Raw genomic sequence first — 16,588 nt, 5'->3', positions numbered from 1 at the left:
AACTTGAAAAAAGGTTTCACGCAAGAGGGTGCTTATAAGGATTTTATAAGATTTATTTTTTCCCGATATTTGGAATTTTTTAGAGCAAATGTTTTTGTTTGGTGTGGCAGGAAATTGTAGCACTTTGTCAAAATATTCCACCATAAACAATTTTATTATGGACTTGTACAAAAATCATCATTCACTGAATTCTACTCATTTTCTCATCTAATGTTATCATGTATACACGTGGGCCTGTGTGAGCATACTGTGTGTAATAAGCAGCCTGGAGGGTGAACACTGCCTGGAATTTATATACAGGCATTACTGCTATAACACTTGTTTTGAAAATGCAAAGTTGTCCCAAAAGTGATTGATATATCAGGGACCAATTCGAACGTAATGCAAATTTGCTATTTGCTTATTCTGATTTTGTCTGCAAGAAATGGCAGAAAGCCACACTCAGCTGAATGGCGCCCCGTAGGAATCCACAAAGTGCACGTGCCTCAACAATGGGCCAGGAAGCTCAGCCCATCGCTGGTGCTGTAAGCCACACCCACCACCTCTGGTGGTACAGCAGACAGTCCTTCTTCCACGAGTCCACACTAACTCATAGGCAATAGCCCTTCCCGTGGCAACCTCGTGTCATTTTCAAAGTAAAGTATCATCATAGCTATTCCAGGATTCATGTGTCTCTCAATCATTTAATTGTGCCACTGTGTTTATTGGATTGCTACTTGTCTTTTGTGCACCACTGACGAAGTTTTCTGAGTGTTGTCCTCCTAACCTCATTTTTCCACAAACCCTAGGTTTTTGTTTGTTTGGGTTTGGTTTGGTTTTTTGGGCGCACGATTTTGCATAGCCCAGTTTTGGAAAAACATGTGCCTGATAGCAGGACTGACCACACCGCTCTTTTCCTTTTCTTATGATTAATGTGTGTGACTTGTTTCATCAATAATGAATGTTTTGGTGTTTGCCACACATTTTTCACATGGGTACAACTAGCTGTAAAGTAACTAGTCATACTTTAAGTGATTACACAAAAATAGGGGGTGTGCAATCTCTTTTAGAAAGAAATTGCTGAAGAAAGCAAAACAAATGATTTTAGGAAGTATTACCTATTTTTTGAAACGGTAACAAGAGTCACCACTGATAGAAGGTGCATAAGGTTCTTGGCACACGGCTGCATCCTTTTGCATGGATTCTCGTGCCAGTAAGGACAAGAGGACATTATCCCCTGTGTCTGACAAATGGGGACACAAAAGCCTCATGAGCCCAAGTAGCACTGTAACAGGGTACAGCCAAAAGTGGGGCCCCAAAAAGGGATTTGGAATGGGGTCCAGAACTCAAGGTGTCCAGGAAATATTAGGATGTCCTTACCCCTACTCCCCCACAGGTGTGAGCTGGGGGACACATGGAGCAGGAAAAAGTAGAGCTGTTTTGTACAACCACAGCTTTGCAGCTAACCTCTGGCATGGTCATTTAACATATCTATAACATTTAACTGGTTGCATAGATATGTCAAATAGCTGTGGCCTTGCTCTAAGCCAGGGAGATGGAAAGGGACTTTCCCCACCACAAGATGTAACTGGGGGAAGGTTCCCCAGGTGACAGTGCCTGCATGAGAGCTTGGACAGGATTGGCTCCATGCCATGGGGCCACACCTGCCCAGAGTCAGGATGGCAGCCCGGTGCTGGCAAGTGCAGCCAGTTATGGGAGGAGCTGGAAATCAGGCTGCAGAGGAAGATTAGCGGGGACTTAAACCCATACTCGGCAGCCATGTGAGGAGAGGGATCCACATGGTCTAGCCAGAGTGCAGACCCTTGCAGCTTTGGTCAGAGTGGGGACTTCCACAGCTTGGGTGAAGAGAATCACCATGCGACTTTGGCAGAGAACTGCTACTTGGGTTTGGCAAAGTGGCAACCCACCCCACCCCCTCCCCACCTTTGCCAAGAAGAACCATGTGGTTTTGGCCAGAGTGGGGACCCCTGCAGCTTTGGTAGAAGAGGACCACATGGCTTTGGGGTGCCCCCTTTGGCTATGTGACCTGGGAAGAAGGAGAGACTTTGCCTGGAAGAAGGATGAAAGAACTCTTGCCAGTAGGCCATGAGAAGGTGCCACATGACTTTGGATTAATTAGAGATCCTGCCTGGACGGTGACATAACCGACGGTGCCAGGAACCTGGATTCGGACGTATGCTTCTTTTCCTGAGTTACGGTACCCCAAATTAGGACAGGGGGAGAAGGAAGCACTGTGGGCATCAGAGGGTATCCAAAAAGGACTTTGATATTTTAATGAAGATGTTAGGTCACTACTTTAAACGTGTACAGTATTAAATAAACATTTCCTTTCCTTTTCACAAATCTCTGGCATTGAGAGATGTCTTTCATCTGGAGGTGGACATAATAAAACTGGTGGGGGGTCCTTTCAGTAATAGTATATTGTGACCCCCCTTTGGCCCTGTGTGTGTGTGTGTGTGTGTGTGTGTTCTGTAACAGTTTTTGTCATCCCTAGGTGGGTCAATAATTGGTCCCTTGTTCTGTAACAGCACTTCCGGTGTTTCCGAACTCTTCAGAATAGAGCTGAAGACTAGAAGAAGAACTTCAAAGTGAACACTGGAGACCCGTCACCTCCAATGTCTTTCTTGCTGGCGTCAAATGTGTAAAAGGTTATTAGTATTTACACTTAGAAATTATTGGGTCTAATGGTTTCATTTAAGAAATGAAGAAATGTAGGATCAGGGGATCTGTGTAACCTATCACAGCTCCCTGTCAGAGCTAAAATTTAGAACCCAGATTACCTGAAATCAATGTCCATCTCTGCAGGCCCTTTGTGGTATGTTTTTAAGAGTCAGGGTGACAGGAGAATTTTCAGAGAGTTGTGTGGTCTCATAACTGAAATATGGACTCAGTCAATACTTTGTTTTCTTCCACGTTTTAAATAAAATAACATGCCAGAGTTATGCACTTCTTGAAATAAAGAATAGAGTGAGGAACCACTATATCACATCTGTACATTTGCAGAAATAAGATAGGAAAAAATCAATTCCAAATCTTTTCCCTTAAAACACAATCTGAATGTGGACATTTTATGGTAATTACTATTTATAACTTACTATTCTGGGAATTGAACTTTACAAACACAAAAGCCAACTTGTAAATTTTCCTGACAAAGAATAATGCAGAGTCTCAGAAAGCAGAAAGTGGTGCACATTCTCTCTGGGATCTGTCGCTGTTCATGATCATTAAAGAAGGCAGATGAGATAAACAAATTTCTGTTATTTGAACATTACAGGAAGGTTGAGGTGGAAAACAAAATAGCCTCTCTTTTTTTGGTCTTAAAATTGCTAACTGGGATGTCTGCCTTCACTCTGGGAAAATGCCATGAACTGGGGGGCAATAGTTGTAGTTCAGTCTATGTTAGATGCCAAAGAAGCAAAGGCTTCACTGAAAATTACAGGGGATGTAAATATTAAGAATTATAGACTAATGGTTCCCTTCCTTTTCTCCACTGTCTGACAGCCATGAGTGTGAATGACAGCTATGAATTAACAGCAAGCCACCCTCTTTCTCAGGATGAAGTGGCTGATGGCATGTTTCAGATGTTAAATGACTTTGGGTTTAACGCTGGGCTACAGGGGATTGGTGATTCTTTCTTTCTTTTTCTTTCTTTCTTTCTTTCTTTCTTTCTTTCTTTCTTTCTTTCTTTCTTTCTTTCTTTCTCTCTCTCTCTCTCTCTCTCTCTCTTTCTTTCTTTCTACAAATTGGCATTTTTTAAAGTGGGAGGAAACGCTAGGATTCCAAATTATGGTTATTGATGAAAAAGGTTTAAATACCTTTCTAAGAAGGGTTTTGAATTATACTGTCTTTGGGAAAAATTCCCAATTTTCTTAAACATATTTTTGAGGAGAAATAATTGGTGTTTATCATCTACAAATATAAAACAACGTGCAGAAAAGCCTTATATTCTTCACTTACCAATCCTCTGCAGCAAGAGAGACAGAGAGGGGGAGAGAGAGAGAGATTGGTCTACTGGGTCATACCGATCAACTTAATGATCTCTGATTTATACTCAAACCTCTGACCGACCCAGGTTGCAACTTGTAAAATCTTTGTCAAGAGTTTATCTCAAAAGCATGTGGAAGAAGTTGGTTTCAAGAACTCGTAGTATTTGTTTCCTGTTGGATGAACTGATGACAAAATATTTGAAATAAATGAATCCTCGGAACAACAATACTTTTTAAAGCTTGACCTCAAACATCTTTAGTCCTGAAAAATTGAGACTGATTCCCGCTATAATATCTGGAGGATTAACATGGACGTACTTCATCCCACATTGCACAGTTTCACAGAGGAGATTAGCACCAGGGAGAGAAGACCAGACATTCATTCAACTATTCTGGATCCCTGGACCAAAAGCTTTGGTTTTACTGCCAAAGAAGCCAGAGAAAAAGTTTTTATTTTCTCTCCAAGTTTGTAGTACCTCTCCCTAGTGAATGAATTTCAGAAAAAGAAAAATTTATACCCATTTTTAATTGATTAAATGTGCAGATAGAACACAAATCATCTTTGACAAGTGACAGAGAGCAAGAATGGGGACATAATGACATTTAAACTTTAAATCAGGACTGACAGAAAGGAATACTGAAAGCTAACTCTCTTTAAGATTAACTTGTGACCACTGACTTAGGGATAGATGAAAATTGGAATAAGATATATATTCTGTTGATAATTTCTATATAAAATCACTCTAGAAATAAAATATTAAAATAAAAATATACTAATTTTCAGAAGAAAATTATACATAGAGTAGACAAAATTAAGAAGCAAATTTGTTTTCCACAAATGTATATGTGTATATCAGAAGAACTAGATGGGAACAAAATATACAGAAAGATATCGAAGGAACAACTTTTTAAAAGATACTCAGAATGAGTCTTTCATTTTTCCTCCCACCCTTTCTGCCTCCCCCACCTTTTTCTGGACTAAACAAGGAGGAGAGGAGTGGCAAGGGAGACTTTTGTGAAAAACATGTCAGGAGGAAGAAGAAAGATGGGAACTCACACAAGAACATCTGTTCTGCAAAGTCAGTTGAAAAAAAATGAGTGTTAACGTGAAAGAAAATGTGCTCAGCAGGAAACTAACCACAAGTAATGTGGTGGAAGGGAGGTGGTGGGAAGAGTGACATAAGGAACTTCTGTCCTGCTGTGAGATAACTTCTGAGTGTCCGAATCCAAGCACCCCCTCAGCTAATGCGAGGGGAAGTGGTGTCATGCAGGCAGGCATTATCCAGGCAAATTGCCCATGAAGTGGCACAAGTTACAACTGAATCAAGATCTACAGATGCAAAAGCTGTATTAAAACAAATGAGATTGCAAATAACATTTCAGGTTTCTTTTTTTTTCTTTCCGGCTATATGTATAACAATGAGTAGAATTTTTAAAAAATGCTTCACCTTTTTAGAATAGATGTGTTGAATTATGACTATGCAATTATGAATGCAATTTTACCTATTTATTTTCAATAAAATTTTCAAAAATTTTCAGTTGAAGTTGACATTCAAAATTATATTATTTTCAGGTATACCACATAGTGATTAGACATTTATATAACTAATAAAGTGGCTCCCCTGATAAATCGAGTACCCTCTGATACCATGCAATTTTAAATGGTGTATTTTTATTAGATGTCCCCTTTTATTTCACCTTCAGAGATAATTTTGAATAATCGCAGAGCATAATTAAATGCTTTAAATTTTCTTAGATTCTGGAAATGCTTGATTTTTGTATCTGGGATAATACTACCAAATTTGCTACTATTTCTGAAAGAGATACAGTCATGTAACCAGAAAAGACACCAGTGTTCGGGCTGAAGGTCCGAACTGTCACTACCAAACCCAAGAAGCAATGACAGCGATTGAATCTTTTATGGGCGCTTTATTCAGATGGCTGGTGATCTGACAAGATGGCGGATTCATACCCTAACAGACCATCTTGCCTTTCCAGGCCAGACTTTTTATACCAGGGAACAAACAAGGTGTGGTGACGGCTTTGAGATTCAGAGGGGATTGGGTGATAGAAGCTGCAACATTCCTGTCCTGGGCAGTTAGTTGTTCCAGGGGTGGTGGTCGTCTGTCTCTCCCTGGAACAAAGGTCCGGGCTACTTCCAGTTGTCCCCAGGCAGTAATCTGTAGCCAGTGCCCCAGGAGGTTGGCTGTTTTCTCAGGAGCCAGGACTGGCCTTATCTGTAGTTCCTGAAACAAAAGTTTTAACATATATATTACTTGTTAGACTTATAACTTTTTACCTTAAGCTAAAATTTTCCAATTCTTGAGTCCCCATCAATCAGGAAGCACATTTCACAATCTCTTTTGAGATAGTTTTAGCTTGTCTTTTGCATGTTTGTTTGAGCTTCTTTCCAGGAAATAGTGAAAGGAGAGAAATGTCCCAGTAACTCAGTTTCTGTCCCAAATATAATCTATTTTAATACTAAAAACAAACAAACAAAACCTGTGGAAAGTTGACTCCTCTCCAACTGGTATTGGTGCCACTCCTTACCCCCGAGAAGGAAGGGGGAATCCTCCTAAAGTCACATATTTAGTGCAGGGGTCTCCGGAAGATTCCATGCTAACTTATATTCAGACTAATCTTTTCTTAATGCACTTTTATTGATGGCATATAAAAACAACAAAAGTTAAAACTTGTATTATAGTTTTATTTCATAAACAAACTGACAAAAAACTAATGTAACTGATTTTGATAAAGCAGACAAATCTTATATCCAACAAAAATAAGATTATGGATTTCACTGCAATGAAAGAGAAAAGTTAAGCTTCAAGGCTTTGTTAATGGAACTTACTAAAATAAGAATTGTTATTGTTGTGGAACTTTTCCTGGTTGTCTTCACTGTGCCATTTTAGCAGATTATCCTTCCAAAGCCACCACTGTCAGCTGGCATCCCTAAAAAGGGTTTAAAGAAAGGCATATCTGTGACCCAGGAATGGGGAGGGAGGTGGGGAAAAGCAAAGCAGGGAAGACAGAAGCCAGATCAATGATGAAGCAGAGATCTGGCCATCACTATGAGGAACTGGCTCCTCCACACTATGGTATGGAGCCTTCTGAGAAGCCTTCTGAAAGATGTTTCCAGACCATCATCCTAGGAGAGAAAAGGAGGTTTACTTACCCTCCAGCATGAAGCATTTCATCAATTGGTTCCCTTAGAGTCTTAGTCTGCTTCTCACCAGGAGACTAAAATTGTGAAGTTCATGCCACAACCTAGATGCTGTCATGTTGCTCCACATGAGGCTGGCCCAGGCCCTGATGGAAATAATTGCTTTGGTGGTGTCATCCATACAAAAGACTTGGGCACTGAAGTGGTGCACCAGGTGTTTAAAAACACCCAGTTTTGATGTAGGCTTGGTAAAAATATATACACTGTCTCCAAAAAAGAAGAAGGAGAAGGAGAAGGAGAAGGAGGAGGAGGAGGAGGAGGAGGAGGAGGAGGAGGAGGAGGAGGAGGAGAAGGAGAAGGAGAAGGAGAAGGAGAAGGAGAAGGAGAAGAAGAAGAAGAAGAAGAAGAAGAAGAAGAAGAAGAAGAAGAAGAAGAAGAAGAAGAAGAAGAAAAGAAGGAGGGGAGGAGGAGGCAGGTTTGCTACCAGAGATGAGCTCTGTCTCCTTACTGGCTCACATTCCAGAGATTGCTAACTCAGTCTTAGTCATGGGGCAGTTACAACTCCTGAAACCAGGCAAAGTGGTTCCCAACATCCTTTCAGCTGCATCCTGTTGGCTGTGAAGTGTCATATGTTATCCAAAAAATAAATAAATGTAACTCAGATGAATTTTCTGGCCATTACATTTCAGGCATTTTAAAATCACCAGAATCAGCCTCTTAATTAGCGGTTTTAAGAAATCAAGTATTGAGCCCTGACCAGGTGCTCGTTGACTGGGGGTCACCCTGCACACCAGAAGGATGTGGGTCTCTCTATCTCTCTCTCAAATTAATAATCAAGAAACATATCTTTGGTGGGGATTTTAAAAAAGAAGTCTGATATTTAGGTATTTTAAGAAATTTTTCCTATCAAATTTCATCATCCCAGCCTAATTAGATTATGTATGGCCTCTTGTTTAGGGGGAAAAATGTCCTATAATGTCTCAACACCTAGATGGAACATGAAACAAATGCTGTTCCCTAGTTGCTTTGTCCACAGAAGACCAGAGGTTGAGAATGGGTGACTGTTTTCTTTCTATTCAGCTATTTCAGTTCTGTACATAAATACTCAAAAACTTTCTTTTATGAATCGCATTGTTATTTCAATACCAGCCGGAGGACACTTCAGGTGACTTTTAAAATTGTAAAAGTAGTCTACTGGTTATGAGAAGCTCAGCGTTCAATCATAGATGCCTCACCGATTCCCCTCCTCCCATTCAAGTCCCTAGTCGGTTGCCATATTCATCCTTCTGCCCAGCTGGATGAGAGTCCAGCTTTTAACTGGAATTAAAGATGCAGTGCCTGCACCATAGGCTTATTATCTGAGTCTGATACAACTGCTGCAAGAGAATAAAGGGCAATTTTATAACGGATCATTTAATAATTGAGTTAGGCAGGAAAAAGCAAATGGCCTTTGTTGGTACCTGATGTCATCTCTCATCTTCTCAAAGTGACAGTGGACAACATAGGAAGGCAATTTCTTGTGAAGAGAGAGGCATCAAATTTAGTCTGGCATAATATTTTATTAGTTTTGTAGTTGATCCCAAGGACTTACAACCAGGTCTCTCTGGTTATATTCAAAGAAGTGTTAGGTGACATATTCTTCAGTGCCGCTGCAGGGCTGACTTAGCAATGTCATGCAATGCCAGACTGAAGCAAAGGGATGAGTTGAGTCTGGATGCTTACCCACCAACAGCATTCAAGGGCACACAGTCCAAGTGCATATCTTCCTGAGGAACTCTGAGGCTTCATTAACCACAGTTCGTAGGTTACTTGGAAATTCTCAGATGAAAAGGGTAATTAGATTTCCCTGTGGTTCAATTGTAATATAATTATTACACAACTATTCCTTCATCTGAACTGTAAACCCTGTCTAAAATACCAGCTGACAACAGGCTTTGGCAGGAAGCAGAGGGGCACCACTCGTGCACTAGGACTGAGAATCAGGCTTCAGGATGAATGGGGTTCAAGTGGTTTCGCTGTTAAATCATTTTAAAGAGAGTGCAATTACATCAGTGCCCAATTGTGGTTCAGTCCGCAGGTGAAAATCCTATTGTGTTGACACAGAATTTAGTTCTAAAAAGGAAACTAGAAATAATAAACAGATTTGAGTGATACAGTAGATTAATTTGAAATAATTAAGAGACTTGTAAAGACTGAAAGAAAATGATCTTACTAGTGACAATGAATAAAACAGCCAGACATACAAAAATGACTTAACATTTGGGTTGTATTAAGGGGAACATAACATTCAGAGCAATGGAGAGATAACCTTGAATGTTAATTGATAAAAAGTATGTTATATGAAGTAGATTATTCAACTTTAGAGACTGTATGTTATTGTTGTAAATTTTTTTAATATTTTATTTATTTACTTTTAGAGAGAGGGGAAGAGGAGGAGAAAGAGAGGAAGGGAAATATCCATGTGCGAGAGCAACATGCATCAGTTGCTTCTCATGGGCTCCCTGACCTGGGACCGAACCTGTAACCCAGGCATGTGCCCTGACCAGGAATGGAACCCAGCCCATGCCCAACCAACTGAGCCACACCTGTCAGGGTTATTGTTGTAAATTTTAAAATTTAGATCAGATGTTCTTTGCGAATAGTTTCTTTCTAAAATATATATATTTCTTATTATAAATGTACTGCATTCTTCCTGATAAAAATTCCCCAAATGCAGAATACTAGTGTATCACGTGGGCAGACCAAGATCTTGTCTTCTGAGAATTGAGTTAAAAAAGCAAAACTTAATGGTTCTAAGCAGAAATATATTAAGAGTAGACTGATGATATTAACAAACTTAATGAGAGTTTTCCAAAATAATGTGTATGTGAGTGTTCATTGAAAAAAGGTCAATTAATAAGAAAAAATAAGTGTTTTCGGTTATGTCTGTCCTTCTAAGTACTAGTGTTGGAGAAAACATTCAGTCAAAGCTTTGAACTCTTGGAGTCCTCCTCTCAGCTGCACCCCTTTTAGTGAATGGAAGGCACCGGGCTGTCTGCCATCGCTAAGCGAGGCTCATTGTATATTCAAACCAGAGAACTGTGTTCTTTGTTCTGATGGCTGTTTCAAGCTCACCAAGCTACCTCTTAATCAATAGGATTTCTACTTACTATGTCTTTAGAGAGAAAGAACCAGTAATTGGACTAACCACAATGTTCAGTCCCTCTGGCACCTTTATTTCTCTTGCAACAAGTTTATTGACACTCCTTTTAAACACTGGTTTCTTAGGAACTTTATGAACCTGAGTCAGCATCCACTCTGAAACAAACACTTGCAAAGTCAACTGTCAGGCTTGCTAAACTGAGAGCAAGACTTGCTAATGGTAAATTTATGATGTTATTTGGCTTCTCTTATGGTATGGGTATATATTAGTGCACATCATTTTTTATCAGAAATTGTGCAGACAGAAAAAAAGACTAAAGGAAAAGAAATTTCCTCTAGAGCTTGTGGAGGTTTTGAGGAATATTTTTATGCATTTATAAATATAAATATATAAATAAAACATTTCTAAATATAACTTTTTGTATCTATGCATTTATTAGCACAATTAAAAGTCCACAACTGGTGAGAATTTGTAATTTAGCTGAGCCCTGCATTTAAATGGCACCCATTGAAAGGCAGGTGTGTAAGATTTAGGAGTTTTTAAAATTTACTAAATATCTAAAATTCACATCTCAGTTCCTCTTCGTATACTCTATGGTGACATAATTAATCTTCAAAGAAACTTTTACATTGTTTATAGATAACTGGAAAAAAGATAACTGGGTACCACAGTGGCAAACCTAACTGCTAGTTCTGGTGATGAAATTGGAAACATCTAAGAAATTACATATTTCATCTGGAAGTTGTTTAATATGAATTTGCCATGTCATTAAAATAGTTTTAGACAGATTTTTATAGGCAGTGTAATTTTTCAGTATATAGGTATAGCATATATAATTCAACAATTCCTCTACATTAAGGATCTTAAACTCATTGCTCATTCTTATTATTTCAATAAGGCCCTAGTGAATGTATTTAAATGTGAAGATGCTTAGGGAGCAAACCACAGTTTTCTAAAATATCTGAAATCTTTTTATTTGTGAAAAGTATCTGCTTTTAGGTTTCTAGAAATGTTCAGCAGATCACAGGTGCTGTTGGGTATTGCAGGAGGTGAAACCAAATTTGACATGGCTCATAGCCCTTTCGGAAGTAAACTCACTCGAACAGATTCCACTCCCCGCTATAATCCCCTTTGCCGTCTGGTGTGGGCACTTGCACTTCTTCAAACAGTCAAGATAATTATCAGCTCTCTGAGATTCACCTAAGGACCCGTGATATCTAGGAGTATTTAAAAGTATTACTAGCAAATACATGGCTTCCTTTTCAAGACTCTAGACAAAGACTACTGTTATATACCTCACAAACTAATGGAGAAAGGAGCTGGAACTTTCTTTAAGTTTATTATTTGATGCTGACTATGAACAATATTAAGGTTCTATCATTGGAGGCTATGAATACAGTTTCACTTCTAGTTTCTGTGATTTTTTTCCATCTTTCTTTTAAGATGTGAAAGTTCTTTGGTTGCAGATTGGTTTACTTATTTATTTTTTGAGTAAAGTAATAATAGTGTCTTTGATCTTGGTTTTGCATCTTAGACTCCTTTCCCAAGGTGCAGTCTATGTCATTTTATAAACATCTGGTGAGAATTGTTGTCTTTCTTTTCCAGAGACTATTTATAGTGGGCCAAAATTCTTTGAGTATAATATGGAGATTTGAAAAAATTCTAGAACACACATACATGCACACACACAGAGAAAGCATACGCTATCCAGAGAAAGCATACATTTGAATATTTACCTGTGGTTCCAGTACACTCATAGAAATATTAGTTTTAATATATTACCTTTCACATTTTATATCTTGCTTTTTCACAAGATATAAAAAGCACTCTTCAGACATTTAATTTATCATTATGGTTACCTTCCAGATGTCTAGAGGTTTAGAAGTCATTTCAACATATAAATAATTTTAAAATATACAAAATTAATTCTAAGTATGTAAAAAATGCTCATTAACATGTAACACACAATATTGAATATTTTCCAAGTTGGAATTTTTTTTAGTTTATGATAATTTTTCTCAGTTTGACATTGCATTTAAAAACAGAGATTCTGGTATCAGAAAGCTTAGGCTTCACAAAATACCACTTGTTAATACCACTTGTTAATTCCTAGAGGAATTATACTCCTTATATCACAGTTTCTTCATCTGTAAAATATTTGAAATTATAATTACCCATATCATTATTAAAATGATCACAATGATATGTAAATTAGTTAATAGTCCTAGTCAAACAAATTGGTAAAGGGAGAAAATATTTGCTATAATTATTATTATATTTGACAGCATTAGTCATTAAAAACAATGGAAGACATTTTATTCTATTTTCAATATGTATAAATAACTATAATTAAGATATCTAATGTAGCATATATTATTATCATTGTTATTATTTTAAGCAGGGACAAATGTTCTGCAGTCTGTGTTATTATGGTAGAATAAAATGCAAATATACTTTAAATGATAATATGCAGTAGATTTTCTTAATTTAGATTGGTATGTAAAAATTAAATAACTTCAAAGCTGAGTCCAAATTCTCCTTTCTGAATAGAAATGCCACCTAACAGATTTGCTTAAAGCTTTAGTTATCATTTAAAAACATGATTTGAATTAAGAGTCTCTATGTCATTTACTCGCCTAACTCATGCCTTTCATAGAATTATCTCAATCAGTACTGAGGACTCACTGTGTATGTGGTTCCAGATGAGCTATTTTAATTTAAAAGATAGAAATGCTTTAAATATCCCTGTCATTTAGCTTTACTTAAAGTAGATTTTGATAATCAGGCATAATTAGATCAATTTTAATAATCTTTTTATGCAGTTGGTCAAACTTTGATTGATGATTTATTCATTCAAGCATTCCAAAAATCACGAGTAGTGCCATATCGAGTCAAGCACTGTGCAAATACCAGAGCACACTGAGACAATTTTATCATAACCCTTACTTTTCAGAGGCTCAATTCTAGTGAAGTCAGTCTAGGAATTGTACATCCATACTGACATGATGAGCAAAGTGCCTTTGGGGGATGAAAGAAAGAGCATTTAACCACAAAATACCAGTAAGAAAAGTTAAATGATATCCAAATTTAATTCCACTAGAGAAAATTTTGTAAACTGCAAGTTTGAGTTAAACATCAAGATTTCACCACTCAAGGATAATTACTGCCAACATGGTGAATATCTTTTTTGTGTGTGAAAAAAGTATATATACATGCATAAAAACATACACACTTATGCAACACATATGCATGCATTCATATTTGTGTTATACAATGCAGTCATGAGAACACACATAATTATGCTGTGTTTAGTGTTTAATACTTTACATTCTTGGTTAGAATTTTTCTTGATCATATTTTCATATAAACAAATATTCTCTTGGAGTGATTTTCTAATGACCATCTAGAATTCTATGACATGACCAACTATAATTTATTTAACTAATTTTATTTGGTGGAACATATAAGTGTTTTTCAATTTCTCCTACTGCAATGAACAACATCATAGAAGAGAAATTTAGGAACATTGTTCATTATTTTTGTAAGATAAATTTCTTTTAAAAATTACCAGTAAAAATTGTACATATTTTAAACACAGTTATTAGGTATTGTAAGTAGTGTTTTAGAAATATTAAGCCATTTCCAACCCCACTACTAGCTTACACATTTACTACTGTATTCATTGTTTAAAATTTATATTTATTTAAGACATCTAATGTATTAATTAAAGTAACATTTATTGAGTTCCTAATGCTCAACAAACACCTACCTGGGCAAAAGATTATCCAAAAGAAAGGGTTTATTGAGCCTTATGCTAGCCAGGAAAAGGACCAGACCCTGGGGCATGCAGCCTTGACCATGAACAGCAGGCTTAGCTGTAGAAAGCAACAGGCCCACCACCCTGAAACTGACGGGCACTTTTCTATACAGGGGGTGGGAGGTGGTGAGTGGGGCTAGTTCTGGGACAGCTGCAGAGTCCATAAGGAATACATGTTTCCTCTTTGGATTGGTTGTAGGCAACAGCCCGGAAAGTTTGTGCATAAACAAGATGTCTTATGCATGGTGGTTGGCTATTTATTTTTATCTAGATAACTCCCAAGATAGCCACCTAGAAGTTAATTCAAAGTTTCAAAATACAATCAGGAAAGTAAACAGTCTTTTACTAGTTTTGCCCTGCAGTTGTTAATTGATTAACCTTTCTTGTCTCTTCCTTCCACCCTTTGGCCTGCTGTAATTTAATTTGACATCCTAGAATTTTTCTCCTGTCACTAATACACTATAGGCATTGTGTTAAACACAGGAGATATAAAGAAATGAAATATAGTCACTGCCATTAAATAGCTCACAGTCTGTTTGAGAAGATACACACAACCAGAGCAGCATTCTAAAGCAACATGGAATGTAGAGGTAGAGATACAAAAGGTAATTCTGGAGAACTGAGCAGATAAAGAGAGGGGGGACATTTAGGAAAAGCTTCCAGGAAGAGGAGACACCAGCCTGAAATTTAAAGAATGAGTAGAACGTAACAAGGTGGAGAAGAGGATTGAAAATACTCTAGACAAGAAGGACGGCATGAACAAAGATATAAGTGCAGGAGGCCACGTGGATTATATGAGGGAATGGGAATCGGTGGGGTTGAGACACTAAAGTGGGCAAGAAGAAGTGAAGGTGCACAAGGCTGAAGAGCAAGTGAGGGTCCCTGGCCATGGGTCCCTTGAGTTTGGATTGGATATCACGAAGGTGGTAAGTTTTAAGCTCCAGGATAAAAAGTAATACTGTGTTTTAAACAAGTCACAGGTTTCTTTGCGGAGAAAGTATCTGGAGGAAGTATCTGAGGGGGAAGTACCTGGAGCTAAGCAGACCAACTGCAAGATCTTACTATAGTTTCAGCAAGAGATGCCCTCTACATGCATTTTTTTAATACGAAAACTTTTTTTTTACAGAAAAGAACTAAGGTTGTTCTAACCTTTATTTCTAATTATTTTGGGGAAGAGCTATTTACTTCCTTCTTTGCAATTTGCCATATGTATATCTTTGCTCCATTTTCTAGTGTAGTCTGCATTTCATTGATTTGTAAAGTCTGTTTCTGTACATTAAATGTCTAAGAGTTGGTGTCATACCACAGGATTCAGTATCGAACAAATTAAGGACATACAGGCTCTTCACCGATATTTTTCTGAAACTTCATGCTCTGAAGATGGACATTGTGTTTTATACATCTTCTAGAGTGGAATATTGGTAGATGCATTTAGCAGTCTTACTGATTACAGGCGCTATTTTTTATTTAACACCTACGAAAACATCAGGCTTTAAGATACTCCCCACAAAGGAATTCGAGTACCATAAAGTCTTTGAAATATAGCTCTAAGAAGAGTAATTACAGAAATGGTCATATATTTGTACCTAATAAGCTTAACATGGGTTTTATAATTGGGGGGACTTGACCGTTCTTCAAATGGTTGCATGTTTCAGAGGTTGTTAGATGCCTGCTGATCACAGCTTGATTCGTTACACAAGACTCACAGTAGAGGCCGGGGGAGAGGGTGTCTCCAAAACACAGGTTCCAGGGCTCTACTTCTAGGTCTATTGATCCTTGTGTCAGTATGAATAATCACAACAATGGACTCTTTTTCACAGGATTTTTAAAGCAGTAATCATTAAAAGATGTACAACTATGAGGTCAAGGGTACACAACAGAAAAGTACTTGAACAGTGACCTAAGCTAAGCTTTGACCCCCCAAATTTGTGCTGGGGTCAGATGATGGGAGGGGAACTACACAAAAGATGAAGTGGTTAACTAAGTAATAGTTACTTTTTCTCTGAATAAATTTTAATGTCAGGATCCTTCTCTGAAAAATTGTGCAGTGGGCTGTAGCGTGTAGCGTGCAGTGTGCTGTCCTTTGTTTCAAAAGGCATGGCAGCTTAAAGGTATAAGGCTTTTTTTTTGGCAACTACATACTAAAAGAAAAACTAGTACAAAACAAAATAACCACAACAAAAATAAACACAAAGTACAAAATGAGCATTCATGAGAGATCTCTGAGGAAAAGAAAAAACTAAAGGGCGTAGTATTAAGGACCATTAATGACTATGATGGGGGGTTTGAAAAAGAAAATGGGTATTTTTGAATAAAAGAAACAGCATGAGCAAAGGGATAGAGGAAAATGTCAGAAACTTTTGCTCAAGACACAAGGGGCGTAAATAGGATGTTACACAAATAGTGCAGAGATCGGTTTGGTCAACAACAGCCTGAGCTAGGCTGTGTCTGAACCCAAACTAGTGTTTGGTGAGAAAGCA

The sequence above is a fragment of the Artibeus jamaicensis genome, unplaced genomic scaffold (assembly GCF_021234435.1).
Source record: "Artibeus jamaicensis isolate MK-2021 breed Jamaican fruit bat unplaced genomic scaffold, CSHL_Jam_final contig_923, whole genome shotgun sequence".
NCBI classification, from domain to species: Eukaryota; Metazoa; Chordata; class Mammalia; order Chiroptera; family Phyllostomidae; genus Artibeus; species Artibeus jamaicensis.
Note: the sequence above shows the minus strand (reverse complement) of the source record.